The following is a 7,907-nucleotide window of genomic DNA, read 5'->3' as shown; positions in this document are numbered from 1 at the left end:
GGAAAGTCCCATCCGGACACGGGATGAAGTCTTCAATCTTGTATCTTCATAGTCCTGGAGTCCGGCTGAAGGTATAGTCCGGCTACCCGAACACCCCCTAATCCAGGACTCCCTCAGTAGCCCCTGAACCAGGCTTCAATGACGACGAGTCCGGCGCGCATATTGTCTTCGGCATTGCAAGGCGGGTTCCTCCTCCAAGTCCTTCATAGAAGATTGTAGACACCAAGAGTAGTGTCTGGCTCTGCAAAATAAGTTTCCACATATTGCCATAGGGAGAATGATATAAACATAAATCAAATCTACTGACGTATTCCGCAGTGCGTCATCACACTACGGCCAAGTCCTTTACTCGAATCATTTTTACTTTTCCACCTCAGCACGTTTTGTGAGGCGGTTTCCTTGGCACGTCTTGTCAAAGCAGAGTTCGTGTACCCCCTTTACGGGATTCTCATCAATACGGACGTGGGTAACCCAACCGCGCCATTTATCACGGCGCTTGGGAGGCAAGCGAGTTTTACTAGGCTGGTGGGGACGCACAACCGCATCCGCCCATATAAGGGGATAAGGATCCACCTTTTTACCTACGCCTTCTTCCTCCTTTGCCTATCCATCTCCTGCGCACTCGAGCTCCAGCGCCCAAGCCCGCACTTCCCACCTCAACCTTCTCCAGCAATGTCTGGAGCGGGAGGCAAGTGGATGGTCTCCTCCGCTACGGAGGGCCAAGTCAAGAAGCTAAGGAAGGCCGGATACCTGTCTAAGGACATCGTGCACCGGCTTCCCAAAAAGGGGCAGCTTCTCCCCACCCCAAGGCCCCATGAGAGGATAGTATTTCTTCCCCACTTCCTCCGCGGACTGGGTTTTCCACTCCACCCATTTGTCCGGGGGCTCATGTTCTACTACGGCCTGGATTTCCACGATCTGGCCCCGAACTTCATCCTCAACATCTCGGCGTTTATCGTCGTGTGCGAGGCTTTCCTCCGCGTCCGCCCTCATTTCGGCCTCTGGCTCAAGACCTTCAACATCAAGCCCAAGGTGGTGCACGGCAGCCAGGCGGAATGCGGAGGCGCCATGGTGGGCAAGATGGCCAACGTCCTATGGTTCGAGGGCTCTTTTGTGGAGACCCTAAAGGGGTGGCAATCCGGGTGGTTTTACATCACCGAGCCACGCGATCCGAACTGGATCACAGCCCCCGAGTTCCGATCCGGACCCCCCACGCGGCTTATGTCCTAGAAAGAGACGGGCCTGTCGTGGGGTGACGAAAAAGAGGTGACCGGATTGGAAACATGCATCCAGTCCCTAGTGAACAAGCCAATCCGGCTTGTTAATGTAATCCAGGTTATGCTCGTCCGCCGGATCCTCCCATGCCAACAACAGGATTTTAATCTGTGGGAGTTCGACCCGGCGCAGCACCAAACCCTTAGCAGGCTCTTCTACACGACGTACGAAGATGCCTGGAAGGTGCTATCCAAGGGCGCCGAGGCTCCCGCATCCGCTTCCGAGGACCGCGGATACAGCTCGCAGCGTCACACTAGCGAGGTAAGCTATCTTCACCTTTTACAGGATGTTAAGCTTTTTTCATAGTTTGACTCTATGCGGGATCTAAACTCCCTTACCTTTGACAGGATTGGCGAGCGATATCCGGACCGATTAACTGTCCGGCTCCACTGCCCGAAGACCCAGCCCTAGCTCTACTAGTGAAGCTGCTGGTTCCGGCGCCTTATGTGGTGCCGGAGAAGAAGGCCAAGAAGAAGAAGACCACGGGGACTCGAAAGAGTGCCCGTAACATGGTGGTGTCGGACTCGTCATCCGACGAGTCCGAGACGCCCTCTTCCCGTGAAAACGAGGAGGAGGAAGAAGAAAACTCTCCCCCCCAGCGGAGGGAGGAGAGAAGAGGAAGGCCTCCCCAACGGGGGAGGCTGATGGGTCTAGGAAAAGGAAGACCCCTCCGCCGGACTACTCCCCCGACACCGAAGAGGGCGGAGAGGAGTGGCCAAACAGGGCGAAGCGTCCGGCAAAATCGTAAGTTCGGATATCAGAGTAACTCATGATGTTCCTTTGTTGCACAACTTTCCCTAATGTCGAACGTAATTATGCAGCCCGCCCCGGGCCGAATTCAACGAATCGTCGGGCGGCTCCCTGGACTCATCGGACGTGAACTCAGTTCCGCCCGCTGTCTCCCCCCGCACTGCAGACGACGCCGAAGTGGCGTCGCGACAAGCTCCAGGGCAGGAGGAGGTGGTCCCGGAGGAGCCGCAAGGCAACCTCCCGGACTCCAGGAGTGAAGGGGATAAGGCCCCCCAGGGCTCCAAGTCCGGCTTTGTGCCGGACACCGCGCTGGAATCTTTCATAGTTCCAGACCGCGGTAGGCGAACTCCTTCCAAGAGGAGCAAGCCTTCTGAGCCGGCGGCCTCCGTCCAACCGGAGGTGCCGGACAATCTGCTGGAGGTGCTCGACGGCGCCTCCATCGACGAGGGGCACCGTACTATTACGAGTACGGTGATCCAGAAGGTTCAGTCCGTCAAGAGCGGACTGACTGAAGCTTGCGCTAGCCTTCTAACAGGCTTCGAGGTAAGTAAAAATATGTAAAAATATTACCGCATAGACAGTAGCCCCTGATGCTCTGTTTGGCGTTCGGAAAGAAAAGCCGAATAGAGGATCTATTAAATATCGCAGGAGTCTAACAAAAAAGAGTCAATATGCGTATGCAGGCTTCGCTGCTATCCACCGCTGCACTGACTGCGGAGGTGGGTGTCCTGAAGCAGGACCTCGAGCGGACCGAGCAAGAGCTCGGCCTTGCCAAGCGGCGGCTCGAGGAGAAAGAAGGTAAGAAATACCTTACAGAAAAAGTGCCTATAAAAGGCGTGATTGCAAAAAGATAACAGGATTGTACTGCTTATTGTAGGGGCCACGACTGAGGTGGCGACCCTTAAGCAGGCGCTGTCTGAGGCCGAAAAGAAAACGGCCGCGGAGCGCACCGAGCGAGATAGACACCCTGTGCCCTTGAGCGACCAGCTGAAACAGCTGGTCGAGCTCCACAAGGCGGCCGAACAGGCCATGAAGGGCTTCATAGTTCGGCTGTGGCCCGGAGAGGCCCTGCCTGGGAGCTATTTCGGGCTGGTGCGGCGGCTGGTGGAGGCCTGTCCGAGGCTCGAGGTTATCAAGCGCTCCGTCTGCATCGAAGGTGCCCGTCGGGCCCTTGCCCGTGCAAAGGTGCACTGGGGTAAGCTGGACGGTGAGAAGCTTGTGAAGGACGGGCCACCGCCGGGGAAGGAGCATCGCAAGCCCGAGAACTACTACAAGGATGTTCTTGCAGGTGCCCGCCTTGTGGCGGATGAATGTACCAAGGATGTGATTTTTGAATGAACTCGCTCGTGTTTATCCTATGCGCTGAAAACTTGTTCATATGCGCCAAGCAATGCTTATTGAATTTAAAATATTACTTTCTGTGCGGCCATTTATCAAAAAATTGAGAGATGGCCAGTCGTCGGCTTCTGCCCCCATGCCACTAGTGCTGGGGTGTTCGGGATAAACCTGAGCGCTCTTTTTCCCATAGTTGGGTCCTTCGAGGGAGGCACTCAGCACAAAGAACCAGGCAATCAGACTATAATGCTTGAACACTCTCACTTAGCCATAGAACTCTATAATTTTAAATTTCGGCGAAGCCCCTAGTTCGGAAGACCGAGTTCGGGGCGCTATCCATGCCTTGGCCGGACAAAGCCGGCTCCTCGCTCGAAGCGGCATAAATCTTTGGGGACTCGAAAAACCTCTCGAACATCGACCGGTCTCTCGCCTCATCATGACAGTCAGTTTTAGCTTTCTCCACTGAGGTGCTTAACCCAGCTGAACCGGGGCACAATCGCAGTGGTTCTCCTAGTGCTACCTTAGCCGATATAGCGGAACGTAAGGCACCAAAACATAGGAGCCGGGCAAACCCAACTATTGACCCAAATCATGATTCGGAGCCGATGCATATAGTGCTATAAGTTCGGGGTGCGGCACTTGTGAAAGTGTACGGACTTCTCACACCATAATGAGGGGTACTGAAGCCCCTGGCGTGTTTGCCGTACCATGGTGTACGGGTGCAATCATGTCATTTAATAAACATATATGTGAAAAGAGGATAATGCGAAAAATAGACAAAAAGCTATGCATTGTTTATAGAGAGGCTATTTATCAAAGCCGAATGATACAAATAGTGCGATAAGCAAAAAGATATTGGACTATTTAACATGTCCTGACCAGGGGCAGGCCGCGGAATTGTATTCAAAACAGGTATACCGCTCGTAACAGAGACCACCTGGGAGTTCCATAATGCGGCATGGCTTGTCTGCCTCCCTGGATCTTGCATCGTTTGTGCGGCAGTCGAATTGCCGAACAGGTTATCCGAAGTATGGAGTCCTGAAAGTAAGAAAAAATTAAAAAAGAATCCGGCAGCCCCTAGTACGTTTTAAGCCGTTCTATGTCGCGAGAGCTGGGGTTGGGGCCGCATTTCTACGCTTGCTCAGAACGTGCCAGGCGGTCCTACTGTGGGTTACTCTGGGCGCGCTTGGCGGTGTCTGGCTTTTTAACGGCCGGACTGGAGAATTGCCTAAGAAGGCTACTTTGTACTTCCGCTGCGAGAGCCGCCATGTGCTCCTCCGTACGGAGGGAGCGTTCGGTATTTCCATTGACCGTGATTACTCCTCGAGGGCCTGACATCTTGGGCTTGAGATATGCATAGTGCGGCACCGCATTGAACTTTGCGAATGTGGTTCGTCCGAGCAGGGCATGATAGCCACTGCGAAATGGGACTATATCGAACATTAACTCTTCGCTTCGGAAATTGTCCGGGGATCCGAAGACCACGTCAAGTGTTACTGAGCCTGTACAGTTGGCTTCTACACCTGGTATAACGCCTTTAAAGGTCGTTTTTGTGGGCCTAATCCTTGAGGGATCTATGCCCATTTTCCGCACTTTATCCTGGTAAAGCAGATTCAGTCTACTGCCGCCGTCCATGAGGACTCCTGTGAGATGAAATCCGTGTTGGGTTTCGTAGTAATTTCAAAAAAATTCCTACGCACACACAAGATCATGGTGATGCATAGCAACGAGAGGGGGAGAGTGTGATCTACGTACCCTTGTAGATCAACAACGAAAGCGTTTGGTTGATGTAGTCGTACGTCTCCACGGCCCGACCGATCAAGCACCGAAACTACGGCACCTCCGAGTTCTAGCACACATTCAGCTCGATGACGATCCCCGGACTCCGATCCAGCAAAGTGTCGGGGAAGAGTTCCGTCAGCACGATGGCGTGGTGACAATCTTGATGTACTACTGTTGCAGGGCTTCGCCTAAGCACCGCTACAATATTATCGAGGACTATGGTGGAAGGGGGCACCACACACGGCTAAGAATATGATCACGTGGATCAACTTGTATCTCTAGGGGTGCCCCTGCCTCCGTATATAAAGGTTCAAGGGAGGGGGGCCGGCTGGCCAAGGTGTGGCGTGCCAGGAGGAGTCCTACTCCTTCTGGGAGTAGGACTCCCCCCCCTTTCCTAGTTGGAATAGGATTCGTGGAGGGGGGGGTGGGGAAGAGGAGAGAGTGGAGGAAGGGGGGCCGGCCCCCTCTCCTTGTCCAATTCGACCAAGGGGGGGAGGGGCGCGCGGCCCATCTCTGGCCACCTCTCCTCTCTTCCACTAAGGCCCACTAAGGCCTATATACCTCCCGGGGGGTTCCGGTAACCTCCCGGTACTCCGGTAAAATCCCGATTTCACCCGGAACACTTCCGATATCCAAACATAGGCTTCCAATATATCAATCTTTATGTCTCGACCATTTCGAGACTCCTTGTCATGTCCGTGATCACATCCGGGACTCCGAACAACCTTAGGTACATCAAAATGCATAAACTCATAATATAACTGTCATCGTAACCTTAAGCGTGCGGACCCTACGGGTTCGAGAACAATGTAGACATGACCGAGACACGTCTCCGGTCAATAACCAATAGCGGAACCTGGATGCTCATATTGGCTCCTACATATTCTACGAAGATCTTTTATCGGTCAGACCGCATAACAACATACGTTGTTCCCTTTGTCATTGGTATGTTACTTGCCCGAGATTCGACCGTTGGTATCCCATACCTAGTTCAATCTCGTTACCGGCAAGTCTCTTTACTCGTTCTGTAATACATCATCCCGCAACTAACTCATTAGTTGCAATGCTTGCAAGGCTTAAGTGATGTGCATTACCGAGAGGGCCCAGAGATACCTCTCCGACAATCGGAGTGACAAATCCTAATCTCGAAATACGCCAACCCAACATGTACCTTTGGAGACACCTGTAGAGCTCCTTTATAATCACCCAGTTACGTTGTGACGTTTGGTAGCACACAAAGTGTTCCTCTGGCAAACGGGAGTTGCATAATCTCATAGTCATAGGAACATGTATAAGTCATGAAGAAAGCAATAGCAACATACTAAACGATCGGGTGCTAAGCTAATGGAATGGGTCATGTCAATCAGATCATTCAACTAATGATGTGATCCTGTTAATCAAATGACAACTCTTTGTCCATGGTTAGGAAACATAACCATCTTTGATTAACAAGCTAGTCTAGTAAAGGCATACTAGTGACACTCTGTTTGTCTATGTATTCACACATGTATGATGTTTCCGGTTTAATACAATTCTAGCATGAATAATAAACTTTTATCATGATATATAAGGAAATAAATAATAACTTTATTATTGCCTCTAGGGCATATTTCCTTCAATCCGTCAATGATTGGGTCGAGAACCAATGCGGCGAAGCCGCCATGACGGATGCTAGTGGGATGGTCCCTTCGATCAAAAGTGATCGGGCAGGAGGACCATGGGTTGAACTTTGGGGCGACTGGCTCCATCGCGTATACGTCCCGTAGCGCACGCTTCCGCTCCCTCTTGGGAATGTGGGTTGCGTATATCATGTTCACCGTCCACACTTGTGGGGGAAAGCCCTTCTTTCCATTGTTGTTCGGCGGCCTGGGCTCCTCCTCGTCGTCGCTGTGCAGCCCCTTGTCTTTGTTTTCAGCTCTTAACTTGCCTGCCTGCTTGAACACCCAACAATCCCTGTTAGTGTGATTGGCTGGCCTTTCGGGGGTGCCATGTATCTAGCACAAGCGGTCGAGTATTCAGTCCAAACTGGACGGGCCCTGAGTATTCTTTTTGGATGCCTTTTTCCGCTGACCGGATTTATAGCCTCTGAATCCGGCATTGACTACCGTGTCTTCATTGCTGTCACTGCTAACGCGGCATTTTTGCTTATTCCGACGTGTCCTGCCACTTTTGTCCTTGGTATCCGAATTACCAGGGTTCTTTGATAAGTTGTTACTGCGAGCTAGCCAGCTGTCTTCTCCCGCGCAAAAGCGGGTCATGAGTGTCGTGAGGGCTGCCATAGATTTCGGCTTTTCCTGTCCCAGGTGCTGGGCAAGCCACTCGTCGCGGATGTTATGCTTGAAGGCTGCTAGGGCCTCTGCGCCCGGACAGTCGACTATCTGGTTTTTCTTTGTTAGGAACTGTGTCCAGAATTGCCTGGCCGATTCCTCTGGCTGCTGAATTATGTGGCTTAAGTCGTCGGCATCCGGTGGTCGCACGTAAGTGCCCTGGAAGTTGTCGAGGAATGCGGCTTCCAGGTCCTCCCAAGAACCGATTGAGTCTGCTGGCAAGCTGTTAAGCCAATGCCGGGCCGGTCCTTTAAGTTTGAGCGGGAGGTATTTGATGGCGTGTAGATCATCGTCGCGTGCCATGTGGATGTGAAGGACATAATCCTCGATCCATACCGCCGGATCTGTGGTGCCATCGTATGACTCGATGTTTATGGGTTTGAAACCCTCTGGGATTTTATGATCCATTACTTCATCCGTGAAGCATAGCGGGTGTAC

The sequence above is a fragment of the Triticum urartu genome, chromosome 1A, assembly GCF_056163025.1.
Source record: "Triticum urartu cultivar PI428250 chromosome 1A, HENAU_Tu73, whole genome shotgun sequence".
NCBI classification, from domain to species: Eukaryota; Viridiplantae; Streptophyta; class Magnoliopsida; order Poales; family Poaceae; genus Triticum; species Triticum urartu.
This window is presented reverse-complemented; position numbering follows the sequence as displayed.